Source organism: Lonchura striata, chromosome 1 (assembly GCF_050655825.1).
Source record: "Lonchura striata isolate lonStrDom1 chromosome 1, ASM5065582v1, whole genome shotgun sequence".
Classification (NCBI taxonomy): domain Eukaryota; kingdom Metazoa; phylum Chordata; class Aves; order Passeriformes; family Estrildidae; genus Lonchura; species Lonchura striata.
The window spans coordinates 40,815,832-40,832,815 of NC_140703.1; the positions used below are offsets into that span (position 1 = coordinate 40,815,832).

At 40.0% G+C, this 16,984-nt stretch overlaps 1 protein-coding gene across 12 annotated transcripts in view; it reads left to right on the forward strand.

The window, feature by feature from the left end:
- DEUP1 (deuterosome assembly protein 1) overlaps window positions 1-16,220 on the forward strand; it is a 68,709-nt gene extending 52,489 nt beyond the window's left edge. For all 12 annotated transcript variants that reach the window (XM_085575014.1, XM_085575003.1, XM_085575062.1 and 9 more), the window contains one exon: window positions 1-16,220. This exon is cut by the window's left edge. The gene's annotated coding sequence lies outside the window, so the exon portion shown is untranslated.
- Window positions 16,221-16,984: the final 764 nt, after the last annotated feature.

The following is a 16,984-nucleotide window of genomic DNA, read 5'->3' on the forward strand; positions in this document are numbered from 1 at the left end:
AGGGGGAAAGTGATCATCAAACTGGTTCAACTACTGCCTTAACTGGGAAGCCAGCAACTCCCTCAGCTGGGACACAAGGGGAACATCAACAGAAGGGATTAACACTCTAGCAAAAGTGGCATGCCTGTAGTCCACAACACTATGACAGCAGCCTGGCAGTAGCCAGCCATGGTAACTTCATCTTACTTTTATCAATTTTAAAATTTAAAATTCAATAATAAAATTGCATGGGGTGATGAGGTTATTTTTAAGTTCACTATAGCAAATTTTCCCCCAAAAGCAGAAACCTGCTGGCTAGAAAGAAACAATCATTCTAAGAAACACCAATTGCCAAGTAAAAGAAATGAGTTGGTAAAGTTGTTTTAAACTTGGTAAAGTTGTTTTAAACACCCATGTCACAAAGCCTATCCCATCTTGATACTGAAGAGCTAAGGTTTCCAGGAGAAAAAAAAAAACAGTAAAAAAATTCAGGCTATTGAGGATAAAACTAAAGGTAACATTCTTCATCATTCTTCATTGTTCATTGTTCTTCAACATAACACAAATTCACTAATTTAGTATTCTGGGTTGCCTACTAGAGCAATTCCATGCCTCTTTGCCCATAATCAGCATTTCTTTTTATATACAAATATGTTCATTCTGTCTTCTGGGTTAAGTTACTGTGCACTGTTTCTGCAGAGCTAAAGTCAAAACCTAAAAACATGAATTGGTGGACTGAGTCACTCATGTCACTCATACCAATGCTGAAGTATTTGACAGCATCTTAGACCAAGTCAATCTAAGCAGGGATCATTTTATACCAGAATACTATAGTGGAACCTGATTTCCTTCAATATATACCAACAATCTTCCAACCACATCTGTGCCAGTCTGCCATCTCCTTTTTTTGGTAAAATTAACCCTGAACTTCAGTAATCTGCTGTTAAAAGCTCCTCACACCACAGAAGGCTATTCCTGTGAGTCTTGAATGGCAGCCTCAACTCAGGCTAGACCACTGCTCATGGAGTATTGCAAATTTGCATATCCTTCCACATGCAACACATGCAGAAAAGATTTTGTTTATCTGCACTTAGGGTAATTGTATGTCTCAATGTCTAAAGAACTTATTATCACAAACCTCACAGCATGAATGTATTAACCATATTAAACTGACAATTTTTTCTCCAAATCCAAAATTACAAGTGTATGCAAGCCAATTTGGCTCAACCTGGCTTCATGATCCTGGCATTGACACTGCAACATTCCTGGAACAGCAAAACAACTTGAAATTCAAACAAATAATCTGACAGGAATTAATTTTTATAATTTAAATTTTCCCTTAGGGGTATGGATATTACTGAGACATTAAAAATAAAATCAAACAACGAACTAGCAGACAATCTGGACACACAGTATTCAGACTTGCCTGCCAGCAGTTGGAAAAAAGGACATAAAACATCTAAGCAGACAATATTCTTCAGATTATCTGAGCATTAAAAAGCCCCCAGACCAGTAGTTCCCAAACACCAGGACACACCAGCATCAGATTTGCGAAGAAGCCAAACCAATAAACTTATCAGCTTGTTACTTATGTTTGCTGTTGGGCTGATTACTCCAGGGTCATGCAGCCAGAGCTGCTGCGTGGAGGCTGGAAGAACCATTGGGCCCAAGAGCTGGAAAGAGGAGGTAGGGACCCTACTCCAAGGGCAAGAGGAAGCCTGGCCAGCAGGGAACCACTGCTCAGCACTGTGTGGTCATTCAAACAGGAGCACTCCCCATCCTCATGACTAGGACCATCCCTTCCACCAGAAAAACAGGATTGTTCCTTGAGTGCTGCTGAAGCCCCAGGCCATGGCACTGCGTCCTCTCCTTGCACAGTCCCACCAGAACAGACACAGGGGCTCTGTGTAGCCTGAGCAGCAGGGCAGGGCCTCCTACACACAAAGGTAATCCACCTTACCTCACAGAACTTCAGCTTCCTGCAGCTGAGCGGTGACTGCTGCAAAGGGACAGCAGCTTCTCACAGAGCAGAAGGAACCCTGACGTGCTGCCCCACCCAGCATGGGGAGCCCAAAACCCACAAGTTAGCTGAAGTAACAGCATTTCTTATTTCCATCCCTAAAGTGGGGTCTAAGCAACAGAGATGCTTTATTTCCTAGTTTTGAAACCAGGCAAATGTTTTGGGGTTTCTTAATGAATGACTGAACTGCATGTAATACTGTTACACAAACCATGAGTACTATTTAATAAAGGACAAGTCTTATTTTAGGCTAGCACACAGAATCACAGAATTACACAATCAACTGGATTGGAAAAGGCCTCTGAGATGATCAAGTCTAGCCTGTGACCAGACATCACCATGTCAAATAGACCATAGCACTAATTGTCATATCCAGTCTTGTCTTAAACACCTCCAGAGACTGTGACTCCGCCTCCCTGGGCAGCCCGATCTAAGGTCTAAGCACCCTTGCTGTGAAGAAATCTTCCTACGGTCCAACCTGAACCTCTCCTGGTACAGCCTAACACTGTGTCCTCTTGTCCTGTCACTGGTTGTCTGGGAGAAGAATACAACCTCTTTTCAGGTAGTTGTAGAGAGTGATAAGGTCATCCCCTGAGCCTCCTCTTCTCCAGGCTTCTTCTCCATGGAACACAGATTTATTTTTTTTATCATTACTTCATAACTGATTTTACCTTGTGGTGACATATCATATTTTGGATGGGGAATTTTCCTTCCTGAAATTCTAAGGTCTGGTCACTGCAGGAACAGCATCAGGAAGGTCACCAATTTCTAAGGTGATTTGACCAGATTAGACATGCAGCTAAATGGGAATTTTGAAAAGTATTTCAGTAGAAGTTTGGAACAGATGTACAAGCAGGAATACTGGTACATGGAGCTCTAGATGAGGTTTCCAGAGAGTACAGTTCTGAAGAGTACACAGCCTTTCCATCCACCAAGGTCCAACTTTATTTTACCTCACATTTTAGTTGTGGCAGATATGTAAAAAATAACAACCCTCACAACTTCTCCGGAGAACATGTTCATCACTTAGTGTGGTTACTACACGGGAAGAACTTGCAGCAGCACTTGGACCGGTTTGCAATTCATCTTCCACACAAAGACAAGCTAAACCTGCCTATGTTTGTGTCAGACCCATTAGGCACCCAGTGTCTTGCAAGACTGGCTCTGTGGAGGAAGCTTTTTGCGGAGAAAAAAAGGCAATAAAAGCTTGACTTCAACAGTTTTTAAGCAACTGCAGTAGTAAATGTCCAGCAATATTTCCATCACATTCAAGCACAATTATTACACTTATTTTTTAACACTAAAAGTAAAATTATAGTTTAAAAAAAATCTTCATTATTTGACTGGTTCTATGTAATCACTTTTGCGACTGATAGAGTGAAGATTTGCTAATTTGACTGTGAGTTCTGAACCCTAAAGACTGGGCCTGCCCAAAGGATTAGCAAAACACTTCAATCCTGGTCACATCCTCCATCGCTCTCCCAAACCTTCCCGGACAACCCACTCTGAACAACTCAAAAGTGGTTCCATGACGAAGTGAATATTCCAGCTACAGGAGAGCTTCTTATGGTACTAGACCACAGTTCTGTGCAACCACTAAAGAGGAGAACTTATTATCAACTGCATAAAAATCCCCCAATTTTTAATTTATACAAGACATCCCCTAATTAAACAAGCAACAACTGCAGCAACAGCCAGAACAATAACTTTCCTTCTTCATGATCAGAATGCTCTGGGTCATGCATTCCTTTTAAACTGAAGCTACACAGCAGAATTGATGCATACCTGAAGATAGTGCTTGCAGTGCTAAATTTGGGATCCTGTCTTTCAGTGACACTGTCATGATTTCAGAGTCTGCTAAAAATGAAGAAAAGCATTACGAGAAAATTTTTTGCTCTGTGAAAAATTGATTTTCTCGTTACAGCATGAGGTCAATTCTTAATATCACAAAAATTTACCTCAGTCTATTTGACTGTAGCAAGGAATTACAATTAGCAAATAAAAAGAACCCTGTTTTCAAGGGTGAAAGCTTTTAATTATACACAGAGCAATATGGAACTATTAAGATTCTGTTTGAAGTCAGTTTAACATTATTTTTTAGTGAGAGGTGGTGGCTTTTTTTCTAAAGCTGAATTGACCCATCTGTTGCCTTCTGCTGAGAAGGCAGGCGACCTGGTTCCAAGGGACAGCACGGCAGCCCGGCCTCGCCCGGGCCACTCGGGCCACAGACATGCACAGACACCAACGTGGTGGATGGTCAAACGGCGTTTATTACCTTATCTCGTGAGGTTAAATAGTCAAGGGAGCTTTGCTACATCAAAGGAAGAAGGTAGGGTCTCTAGGGTTAGTAAGGGGTGGAAAACTACTGAGTTAGGAGGCGTTACATGTCTCAGGGGTGATGGATTACATATCACAGGATGAGGGGGGAAGGGTCTTGCTTTCTGTTACATCCCGAAATCTTCTGTTCGCCTGTCCCTGTCTACTGCACCCATCATTACTGCAACATCACATTTACTGTAAATGTAGCTTTGAGAGTCTCCAAACTATTCACAGCATTTGGAAAATGAAAGCCATCACTGAATGCTGCCAGAAAGTCAGAGAGAGCAAGGCCACCAAAGCAGAAAGCTATTTCTGTATGATTTTCACAATTCTAAGGACTTGGGTATAGCAAGCAATCTCCATTAGAAACAAAGAGCTGCGGATCTCTGCATTTCAGAAGGCATTGTTAAACAGAGGCCAGGAGACCTGCAGTGCCATCCTATCTGCCCTGAATGCAGCAAAGAAACCGAGCAGAATGCAATTAAAACAAAATAAGTAAATAGGCAAGCTCTTTTGCTCCATGAACAGGTGGATAAATAACCTATATTTTTCCTGGTAGAGAACTAACATCAAGACAACTTTTCCAACAGGCAGTCCAATGAAGAAATACAACTAATGTTTACTGAAAACACAAGAAAAATAAACATGTAATTTCTGCCACTGCATGAATTAAATTCCTAGGGGAGGCTGTAAAAGAAGAACTTGGCATTCTGCATCTCCACAGCTATGGATGATTTTGCACATAAATGCAGTAAACCACATCTAGCATATGACTTGGTATTACGTGTTTGCTCAGTTGTTTTCATAAAAGGTAATTTTCTCAGCTGTTCCTGACAAGGCTCCTTTGGATACAATACATTTATCTTTCCAGTATATTTACATAAATTCAGTCAGTTTGTAAACAGCTACACTAAATAAATAATAACCTAGTCACTGGTGTCAGAGCTCCTCAAAATTTAAGCGCTGCTTTCCCAGACCAACCTTTGGCATCTGCCAGAAGGAGCAGCAACAGGAATCTGGTGTGAAAACAATGTTTCCTTTTTCCAGTTCAGCTGCGTCAGCCCGCCCTGATCTTGAGTGTCACTGCTCACACCTGAACCTGAACTGTCACCAGAGGGTAGCAGGGCTCATCTTCTGAAATGGTGACGACCTGGATGGGAACCAACACACTTTTCCTACATGAGGTCTGGTTGTTGCTTCCCCTGTTCAAACTAAGGGGTTCCCAACACAGTCACTCCGTGAGACAGCATCACTATGAAGGTCTTTGAGACAGATCCCCGAGGCATGTGCCAGGCACAATGCCAGCTAGTCCGAAGCCTGATGTTACAGTTTTGTAATGCAAAAAGGAGAGTTGAGGGACTCTCACTGCTTTTCATTATGATTCTACTGTCTTTAAAACTTTGGCACTGAAAGGCTAGTCCAGGCTAAAGATTGGCAGGCAGAAAAACCTTGCCCACAGCAAACAAGGATGGAATGTTAAATCTAAAACGACAGAAACCAGAGAGGCAAGAGCTGAGCCTGGGCGGCAGGTGTGTGTGTGTGTACACCTGCATGTGCAAGAGAGGGGAAGGATGTAGTGTGACTGACAGAAGGGAAAGCTGGAAGAACAGTCCAAGATAGCACAAATCTAGAACATCCAGAAATGTGTATTTCGTGACCACAAGACAATCTGTGTATGCTGGATCAGAACTATTTGTGAAAGTTTGTTTCTTCAGGAGGCACAAAGGGAAATCTCGCTCTTCTAGCTCAAACATGCAGAATTGTCTGGCCTAGGAATATGCAAGATGGATGTGCATGCACCTGGGCTCCTGAAATCCCCCAGACAGTCCCACAGGGGAAAATGGACAGCACTGCACTGACAAAAGTATTTACCATTTTATTCTATACAGTACCTTAGAGGTATTCACAGATTTAAAGCAAGACTGATGCAATGTCAGAACACATTGAATGAGGGATGCAGATCTCAAACTCATCCCCTTTGGGGCTTTTCTGAAGTTCTGGTTTTTCAAGCTTTTCTTGGCAAGGATAGTTTTTCAGTAGGAGGCTGAGGAAAGACTGCTGGCAACATGCCTGTCTCTCCGTGCTCCTACATGTGACAGGGAAAGACTGCATGACACTGGAGAGTAACTCAATCACACAGAAATCAACTCAAATACAATCTATTAAGTGGGTACCTGTTATTCCCCTCCTTACTTGCTTTCCCAAGCTTTATTTTATAGCTTATGCAGTGCTACCATTTGGCAGATTTCATTCCCACCTCTGCTGCTTTCTACACACTCATTTAATCTGGATAATCAAGTTATCAATGAATGAAATAAAAGCCTCCACCTTACACTGGATGAACACTACAGTTTTAGCTAGAGCTCTTCCTCCAGCAGCCAGAAATCTACACCTTTCCCAAATTCCTTTCAGTTGCAGGAACATCTCAACATCAGTGTGAAAATAATGCAATCAGGACACCTTTTTTTTGAAGGGGGCTGGGGGGGAGGAAAGATAAGAACTGAGACTTGCAACACAGGATGGGTGGGGAACTTTCTCTTCCTACTATTGGTCTCAGTAAAATCTCATTCTGTTTACTTCCCAGCTTAAACTTGAAGTCTTATTACATTTCACTAAACAATCCCACATTATAATAAAGCAGTTGGCTTTCCTGCCATGATTGATAGACTTTGCAATTATTTAAGGGGAAGGCACATAATTACATACAGCTGGATTAGGCTGATCAAATCCCTGTTAGTGTCTGTCAATATACACATAATAAGAGAGTGTGACATTAATGTAAACTAATTTAAATGCAGAAAGTTTAATTAAGACTTAATAAAATTACAAACAGAAAGAAGGTTTTGCACATTCTAACCAAAGGGTATTGCTCAGCAAAGACACTTTATAAACACAAACCTGTTTTGCCTGATCAGCTCTGCAACACTGATTCTTGCACCATCTATTTATTTATATATTCTTACTTATAGTTCTACTGCCAAAACTTTCACCAGCTCAAAACCTTGGAAGCAAAAGGAAATGCTGTGGAGCCATGTGTGTAAGAGAGTCCATTATGAACAAGCCCAGGTAGTCAGAGAAGGATGTTTCAGAAGTTCAGAACACTCAGCAAGCAACTATTGATCTGTAACACAGTTCAACACAGTACAGTACAAGTGGCCTCCTTTTAAAGCACTTACCAAGACCAAAACATCACCTCCCCGTATGCAACACTAGTCCCTCTCATTTAGTCCTGTACAGCCTCCTTTTCCACTCGAGTTGTTTTTAAAGCAATCTGCTACATTCACAGCATCATTCTCAGAGTCACCAGTGATACAGAATACTGGATTAACCCCAGGAAATTTAGTGCAAGACTAAGCTTCACTCCCTGCTGCATTGTTCCAAGGGTAGTCATGCTTGTGCACTGCCTTAGTTGTCCTTTTCCTGCAACTCCTAAGGATGTGGTTGCAATGATTCCCTAATTATAGCTAAAATACACTGAATGCTTGGTATGGCCCTTGGTGTAATCCCATGCTTGCAGGGCCAGGGAGATTTGGGTATGGATGCCAGAAGTCCAGTTGTCTACACATGTTCCCTTTCCCCCTTCACTCAGTGATAATGACTCCTTCTGCATATGCACGTTATCACCATTTCCAGCCTAGATGCCCTTGCTGTTTCTCTGCCAGGCACTTTCCAAGACAGTGATCCAAAGAGAAGGGTGCAGGAGCAACTGTGCCACAGAACTTCCCTTCACCATGAAGGATGCCTGTGCTTTGTTACTAAAAAGTAGGATATCGCTCCGCCCCAACACACTTATTTTCCCATGCTAAGATTTTCTGGTATGCTCCCTGCCAAATTAAATCAAAATGAGTATCTTGTTAAAGAAAAAAACATTGCAGATTTTGATCTATTTTTATTAGTCTGCCAGTTGAGCCTGTTGCTCTGATCTGGTTTACTTGACAATTCCTTAGCTGCTATGCTCAGCTTCTTCTCTGCAGAGGCCCTACAGTATTTCAAGAATATTAGAAAGTTCTGAGTAAGATACAAGGATCCTCACCACGGCCTTATCCAAAAAGGCTGCAAAAATTCTGAACGAGTCTATTTCACAAACATGAACATTTCCTGCAGAATTAGGTCTTGTCAGCTGGGGGAAGAGGAAGAGGGAAACAAGGAAAAACCTGAGAAATCTAGAAAGGATTACAGTGCAATCACCTGGAAAATATATTAAAACTCAATACCGTCTTAAAACTGATGAAAAAAAATAAGCCCTCCTGTGTTCAATCACATCCCTCCAAAGCTCTTGGCCAACCTCTCCATGTTAGAGACAAATCACTGTTAGATAACCTTTTCTGAACAAGTCCATCACTTATTCTAGTTTATGTTCTGTTTCTTTTGGCAGCACAGCTATTTAAGGCAGCCTTCTAATCCAAAACCTATGGTAATTTTTCTTTTCTGTTCTAGGGCAATTCTTCAAAGCATCATAAAGGCAAATTTAATAAGCACCTCAATTTGTATTGCTTTATATTTATAATACTGCAAGCACCTGCTGCTGCTGAGACCTAAGCACATATCTATCGATCTTAACTCTGCATAGACTGATTCGGATTAATCTTAATAGTTTCATATTTTAAAGCAATTTCAAGAAATATTACTCCAAGCTGCTGGGTGGATTGGTTGTGGGTTTTTTTCTCTTTGGGGTGTTGCTTTTTTGTTAGGTTTGGCATTTGGGTTTTTTTCCTTCAGTGTTTTTTGTTTGGGTTTTTTTTTAATTCATATTGTGGTACCCCCTTATTTTTATTAAGATACTGCTGACCAGCTCCTAAAAACACAATTAATTTTGCTTCCTTGTTTAAACCAGCCACATTTGATATGTGTATTTTATATATATATTTATCATTTTACTGGAGTACTCAGTAGATCCCTCTTGTCAATATAACAACAGGGACTCAACAATCAAACCAAGTTACTCCTGGAAGCTCAACACTGGAAGTCAAGCCACCACTGGAGCTCATGGATGGTTTTGGGATCTCTGCACATGCAGGGAATGGGTGTTTAAAAGTTCATACCATGATCCAGTACGTGTAGGGTTTGAATCACGTATTATCTGACCTTCTCTCAAAAGAGGGATATATTAGCTTTTAATCTTATCCAAGTGCTTGCAAACATCAAGTGACAGCTAAGGCTACACAGTACAGAAGTAAAGTCCTATGTCTGACCTTTCAAGAGGGGCTGAGGAATCATGTCCTTAGGCACCTCTTCAGAGCCTATCTTCCACAGCTTACAGACAGAATATTAATGGATGCACCCTGGGCTGTGGACATCCTGGTATCTACAACATCAACAGGAACTGCTCTTGCTGTTATTTCATTTGACAAGATGACAGATAAGAAGTTTAATGCAGTAGGGGGAAAGGAAGAAAAAAGTTATGATGCAGTGCAAGTAGGTGAGCGAGATAATGAAGCCCAGACATAAAGCACAGGAGAGCCCCCTTAGTGTTCAGGAGAAAAAAAAAGGAAAAAAAAAAAAAACAGCACATAGAAGAAAAGCTGCATGGAAGTAAAATAAAGACTGAAATAAGTGAATGGAAGAAGAGTCTATCCATCAAAGAGGACCGACATTAGTGATGGGTCTCACTTCTGCACTGTCTTTGCTTTTAGTGGCTGACAGCTGAGGTTCGTACTTCTCATCCATCTCCTGCCTACGTATTTAGGTGTGATGGAGCAGCCTCCTCCACAACCCATCAGGAGACCTCATGGAAGACTTCACAGGATACTCTGCAGATAATTTAATCTCAAGAGTGACTCCCTCTCATAAACTCCTACTCTAGAGGGGCTGTGCTATGTGACTCCCTGCAGTATATAATATGGGCGTTACAAGATAGGTTTTTAAGTATTCCCATTAAAAACACACCTCTTTATCAACAAAACAAGAGTCTGATTGCTGTTTTTATTCACCCCAATCATGGCAAGATTGTTGCTAACTTCATGACATGCTTGTGAATATCTAAAACAAAGTTTGCAAAACTGTTTTTAACTGCATTTGTTGGAAAATTAGGCAAATGGAAAGGCTCACAGACAGGAAACATCATTGTAAGATAATCAGTTGTATGCCCTCTTATTTATCAACAACAAAAGCCAATACAGACATTATCTTGGGAATCCATGGATTTTTAAATTTTCTCTTAACATGATGATACAGATTTCCTCAGAAAATAAATGAGGCACAGGGAGACCTTGCATGTCATTTATATAGAAGAGATGCCATTTATCCTTCAGCTTCTGGCTGCGAATTCCAAATTACTGTCCCAAAACATCTGTAACCTTCATATGTTCTCATCTTCTTTCACAATTACTTCTTATCATGTGCGGAGGTCTTGAACTTTTGCAACAGCTATACTGAGTAAATCAGCTATAAACAGACATGCTATTGATACTCCAAGCCAACAGCTAATCATGATTTCTAGTCTTTCAAGCGAATAGGACAACTTAAAATGGCAAACATTGCTCTATCTACTCATCCATAAATTAGGAGTGACAATTGCAGATTATTACTCGTTCACTCAGAGCGTTTGTTTGGCCCTGAGAGAACTGGCTTCATTCCAAGAGCTGGCAAACACTGGTTAATATACATGTAAATGTTTTATTTCTCTTGGAGTAGGCAATTTCACAAAATGAAATACCGAATTAAAGATGACCTCAGTTCTGCTGATGCCTGTCTTGGATACAGTGCTGCTGGAAGCCTTTGCAAGCTTTTTCCACACCAAGTCAACAGGGAAAAAGACACCTTTTCTTTTCAAAGTGAGACAATTTCACTGTGGAAACATGAAAGCTTTTATATAAATATTAATCACCACATTTGTCCTGGAGTTAAGTGGATGGAGACTGGCTTATATAAGGCTGCAGTACTGACTTGAAAAGAGTGAGTGACACATACTGAAATGGTTCTGCGAATACTGCTCCAAATAAGCTGTTCTTCTATACAAGTACTGTGGTGCAAGGAGTAGATTAGTGACCCCAATATTTAATCTGAGGGTACTAGATTAAATAGTACTGAGAGTGAGAGTGGAGAAGGGGAATTTTGTCCTTTGAATTCTTGATGTAAGTGTAAAGAAAAGGAAATTGTTCATTTCCTCCAAAACTGCAACTAATTTGAATGGGGAAGAAGAGACAAGACTAAGAAAAGGAATGGAGGTTCAACAAAGAGTGGGGAATAAACTAAATATCTGAGCAGAAAACCCAGCAGTGGTTTAACAGACCCTCTTACTAACCAGACCAAAACCTAAATATTCAAAATAATACTAAGTGTACTGTACCATACTCTTCTATTCAGTTTGGAGCATGAATCTCCAACACCCAAGAGAATCAACATGCTCATTTGAGGTGAGGACAGTATACACCACCTCCAGCAGGACTCTGAGAACCATCTTTTTCCTACAAAGGGCTGGAGGTATCAGATCTGTTTACTCCTCCTATGATACAGGCTATCAGCCATTGCTTACCCCTCTTTCCTACAGAAAGTGAGATTTATTTTCACAAATCAATGAAGTTTTGAAACTAGAACTACAACTACAGAGCAGATTTCTGAGAAGGGGAAGAGAGAAGCATAACCTCTTATCTACTGTGCTGTACCATAGGTATTGCCTCACTTTCTTTGAGGGCACACTGAAGTTTCAATCAGTTGAGGATGCTAAAAATAGTTGAAAATTGTTCATAAACCTAAACAGAGATGACACAGTATATTTCACAACAGCAAGTATAGAATGAAATACAAAATAAGCTACAAAGCATGACTGAGATCACAGTAACTTGAGGGAGCCCACAAGCAGAGAGCATACAACAATTAAGAAACCCCCAATTAGCAAGACAGCAGCAGTCAAAATTCACCTTCTCTGAGTGAAAGGGATAGAAGATGAACAAACATTGATGGGAAGCAAGTACCAACAGATGACACCATCAAAAGATTCAGGACTGTATTTATGCAGCAAGAGCTGATGAAAAGTTTAGTTCCGTTTGGTAACTCATCTTGATAGCTATTGCAGTGCTCCACAGTTTTCAGCCAGGTCTCTCCATGGACACAAACAGGACACCAGATCTGTATTTTCTGGAGATAAATACATCAAAAACTGCAGACATTAGAATTGCTCTCCTTCACATTCTGCATTTGAACAGGAAAACAATTTAGATTTTACAGGCTACTACATTAACTAAAGCTACTTTGGAAACATTTTTCCATTATTTCTTCACGAAATGATATGTTTCTTTTTCTTCTCACCTGTAGAAAACTACTGCTGGAGCAAGCACACTAACTAGCACTTGACATGACTTTGAAACTTGAACCTTATGCTGCACTTTTCCATGCTGCTTTCACACAAAGCACACCCTCCCCACTCTTGTGTGCTACTGCTTACATGGCACCTGGAGATCTCACAAGGAAACCTGCAGGAACAAAGGGCAACACAACAGAACATGACAGTGCCAGCCTCAGCTCTGAAGAGGATTTTAAAATTTATAACAGGGTCTCACTTGGCTGCTCGGTGCTCTACGTGGCTGAAATGAATACACAAGCCAGGCGGAACTGCAAGAGAGGCACCTATAAAAGGTGACAGCACTATTACCAGATAAGCCAGCAGTTAGACATCACTGATTACCACACTGGACAGAGATTTTAACTCACCTAGAGAGCAGACAGCTAATCGGATCTCTTAATGGGCTTCTCTCAGTTTCACTGGGGCTGATGCATGCTGCATACAGGATTTGGAATGAGATTTTTCCCTGAATAGCACATACTGCTTTACTACATCATTCTGTTATCATCTTGGCTTACGCTTATATAAAATACCAGATGGAAGTTACATGAACAGTCATTAAGAGGTTGTTAATCATTAAATTCAAGCTATGCCAGGGCAGCAACAAAGCTGACCTCTTGAATAAATTGAGCTTGGATACAGGTAACATTGATTTTCCTACTTAACTCTAGAATTGTGATTTCTTTTGAGAGTAGGAAGTTAAGAGCTAATCCAAATTTGCTATTTATTTTCTACCAAAGAGAAACCAGCCTATTTAAAAAGCAGAAAATATGATAGATCTCCCTCCCTTTCATTTTTCTCTCCCTTCTGAGAAAAACTCAACTTCACAGGACTTCAAACCTCACGGAGGAGGGGAGGAACCCAGAAAACAAACTCTAAAAACCTTTTAAAAAACCCAGTTCATCTTTATTCTACAAACTTTTCCTCCAGCACTGAAAACCCAATGTATATTTTCTCCCAACTACTTTTATCCCTGTATTGTTCTTAATGCTTTCCTAGAAATTATGGTTTTTTAGCGCCCAAATGAAAAACTTATATTTGATGAAGGGATAGGGACTGTTTGGAGCCCAGAGTCAGCAAAAAGGCACATGGTAAATATTTGGATATGCTACAGGATATTGAGCCTATCTGCTATATTTTCTCCTTTCCAACTCATCCTGGGTTTGTTCTTAAACAGGTATCAGAATCAACCAGGTGACTATTACAAGTTATACCATTAAATTGAAGAGTTTCCTCTTCACCTCCTTCAAGTATGATAAAGATCATCCATAAAAACAAAGTGATCTGAGTTCCCCACTTCCCACAGGTATGCTAAACTGCTTACTCAACCACAGCAGTAATGTACATGACAAATGGAGTGTGTTGCGGACTTGGGGTTTCTTAACTTTCTAAAATTACTATTTTGACTTACTCATATCTTTGGGAATGTAAAACTTACTTAAATCTAAGAAAATTATCTAAGCAAAAAAGGAAGAGACAAAGTTATTCAAAAAAGAAAAAATACGCAAAACCTCCAAAACACACATCTTTTACAAGGGGTAATTTCTTACTCTCCTTGTTTTGAGAGCATTGCTTCTTTTATAAAGCAAAGTTTTCCCAAAGCAGGCATCACTGACTGCATTCATCTGGAACTTTTATGTAAACAATGTTGAAGTAAGAACTGAAAAGCCAAAAAAGGATATTAAATCACAGGATATATACATCCTGGAACCTTGTATGTATATTTTTCAAGAGAAGAATAACAAAAAAACAATTGGACATGAAAAAGACAGAACAAGGAGGCAATAATGTGGAACATGAAAGGCTTTTTGCTTAAGGTCTCTCATATCTTAAGAATTTTTTAAAATATTATGTTAGAGCACCTGAATTACAGCTAATTGCTTCTGAGATGGCTCCTGTTGCAGCAGCTTTTGCTGGAATATTTCACTCTGGCTGTCAGCCAAATCTTTGCCATGCTGATGCCAAATAAATGATACCCAATTTCAATGACAGATGCTGTTGTGTTGACACATAATTAATAGGTTTATATTCAGGACTCCCTGGAATTCTGAAACACTTTATTCACAAGAAATGTAACTGACAGCAGAATTCAAAGGGACTTGCACATAGCTGGTGCCACTGCACTGCTGGTATTGTCAGACTGGAAGGAAGAGATTGCCAGCTGTCCAGGGTGGTCAGGAATAGTGGAGACCAAAAATGTTCCAGGGCAAAGGAAAATATGGAGAGATACAACCCAGCAGTAAAGGTTAACCTGCTCAGCTAGAAACCTGCATGCCCAGAGAAGCAGGAAATCTGAAAGTTTTCAACACAAGTCACATATCCCTTTCCTGCAGAGTTTCTAACTGCACAGGAGATGGAAATCAGAGAAACAACACAGCATTGAATAACAAATATGTCTATAATCTTCTTTTCTCTTAAACTTCCTTTGTTTTCTAGGCAGGAAACAGATTAGCAACTGTTAAAAATACATTTACCAAAGGTATGTTTCAAAGAAAACATTAAATACCCTGATTCTTGCATGTTCACTCTCCTGGAGTCAATTTGTAATAAACTTTCATAAATAGCATTTATTTTGGAAAGCAACTATATCCCTCCTGAAGCTAAACACACCTTTGCATCCACTGTCATTCTTACAGGAAAAAAATGTTGATGATACTACAATATATTCCTACAACCTGAGGTGTTTTTTTTGTTTTGGTAACAGTGTCATATTATTTTCACACAATGAATAAAAACATGGGTGGAAATATTCAACAAAATATTTGTACCTGCTCATTTCACAAGGAAAAAAAGAAAAACAGCAAAAAATAAAATTTAGCATAAAGGAAAAAATAAAAGCCACATGGCAAAGCTTTCAGTGCTTTAACCAGATAGTATATGCTGCTGCTGCTCAGCAAACATGCAATGTAGTATACTCTACCATGATGCCTTTTTCTAATTAAAATAAGGTTAAGCTTAAGAATACTTTTGAATTGCACTATATGGGGATTATCAAATACATCTGAAGTTTGCAGATGAACTAACTGAATACATATTTTGTTGACAGTTTCTTAAATAGTATTTTAGAATACTGATCACAGCCCAGAAAGCTTCTTCAGTGTGATACACTTCTGCTGTTTGTGAGGCCTTATCTAGGTCTGAGATATTGTCTGTACTTCTCTACCAGTACCACAGGAAAGATTTCTTCTTCCATTCCACTCTTTTCTTTCCACTGTATGAAAAAGGGACTGATGTTAATGCTTCAGACTTTGCACACTGCAGCTCTTTCCTTTAATTCTTCCTCTCCTGTGCTTCTAAGGGTTGCTAAGGGCAAAACTGTCACAAGACCTCTCTTCACACTGAATTTCTCCTTCAGGAGTGCCCAGCACAGAGAATACAGATGAAATTTTACAAGGGAAAAATGCATTTGTCATCAAAGTTCCTATCTCTCAAATCCCCAAATTTCCAGTTAGTTCAGCAACACAGAATATATAAAATGTCCAGGTTTATATCCTTGCAAAAGCACAAAGTACTTGAAAAGGTCAAGGAAGTGCATTAAGCAGAAAAGCTTTAGAGGCCAGGAGTTCTTTCTTCACTGTTCTGTGAAGCATTGGGGAAAAAAAAAAAAAACACAACAATTTTTGCCAAAACATATCCAGAAGTTAAAAGTTAAGCAGCAATTGCACAGGTACTTTCTTTCTAAAACAAAACAACCAACTTAATAAAACAAAAAACTACATCAAAAAACTTTAAAAGCGCACCCCAAAGAAATCACATCCCTCCCCAAAACACATAGAAATTTTGTCAGTCACAACGACAGCTGGGACTAACCTCCCACTGGCATTTGGGCATTTCAGGAACATACACAGAGAATCATAAAATGGTTTGTTTTGGAAGGGACCTTAAATATCATTTTGTTCCAAAGAGAACATGAAAAAACCAGCTAAGCCAGCTGTCAACAACTTTGATTTACCAAAACCAGACATGGGGAATGACAGGGTGCTATACCACAGGCAGACCCAATCCTCCACACTCCTGTTCAGAGGGGATCAGATGCAAAGCAGCTCCAGATGCTGTGCCTAACTCAAAGAAGGCCATTCTTTCAGCACTGCATTTTCACTGAGCACAGCACAGAAATAACAAAGCTCAGAGGCTTATACAGAAGCTCCTGCTCCTGTCTAATTACTTGGAAGGATGTGCAGAAAAGGCTGCAAGGCACTGTATAGCTACACTGTGCATGTGTTAGGAGGGGTGTGATTAGTTCAGGAAGAGATCAATGCTAAGATGCACAACCAACTCAAATATTTCTACTTGTTACTGAATTTCCTCCAAAGATTATTCCTACAGTTCTTTTGGGGTGTTTGAAACCTCCCCCTGCTCCTCCCTTAAGCACATACTGAAGTCAA